We start from the raw sequence: 679 nt of genomic DNA, 5'->3' as shown, positions 1-679 counted from the left end.
GAACAGCATTGCTCAGCATACAGCCCATAAAATGCCAGTCAAAAGCCTGTTGAGCTATGAGTTTTACACATCCAATTTTAGCCTAAAGTTTGTTGGGTTCCAGGATGTCCTCCTTTATCTTACAAAACATGTTGGATTTTCCCTTCTGGAGTTTCAAATAATAAAATATTGTAATTTGCCATTCCCAAATCCCAGTCTTACTTGGCATAAATTAACAAACAAAAGCACCATCCTTTGGCTTTTCTTATGTACAATGGCTGTTTTAATGCCATTTTGTGAAATTTTCCTCCCTCAAACCTTCTTACACTATGGGCACATCACCAGTCTGAGGTGAAAAAAGAAGGAGAAGGAGAACTCTCATCTTTTTCTTGGCAAACCCTTGTAGGAAGAACATAAATGTTAATACATGGTATTTGCAGGGAAATTGTCTTGGTGTAGGTTTAAGAAAGGTCTGGATCTTACTGAAAAGAAACATCAGGTAAGAGACCCTGGCTCTGGGTGAGTGGCCTTTTTCTCAAAGGGCAGGGCCAGGCCTCTTCACAGCCTGCTTTCTGGGCTCATTAGGTTGACATTGGAATGCCCCATTCCCTGTGCCCACTGATGTCCTCTACAAGAAATTACTCTTGGGAGAGCTCATCCAGGGCATTCTCTGTTCTCTGGAGCAGACAATTCCCAATGT

General features: G+C 41.8%; 1 non-coding gene across 1 annotated transcript; it reads left to right on the top strand.

Moving 5' to 3' along the window:
* Positions 1-229: 229 nt before the first annotated feature.
* LOC124965871 (small nucleolar RNA U13) lies at positions 230-331 on the top strand. The gene has a single exon (XR_007105256.1). It is a non-coding gene; the product is annotated as a small nucleolar RNA U13 (small nucleolar RNA).
* The last annotated feature ends 348 nt before the right edge of the window (positions 332-679 follow it).

This window comes from Sciurus carolinensis, chromosome 15 (assembly GCF_902686445.1).
Source record: "Sciurus carolinensis chromosome 15, mSciCar1.2, whole genome shotgun sequence".
NCBI lineage: Eukaryota > Metazoa > Chordata > Mammalia > Rodentia > Sciuridae > Sciurus > Sciurus carolinensis.
The sequence above is the reverse complement of the archived record's forward strand: the minus strand, read 5'-3'. Positions and strand labels throughout refer to the sequence as shown.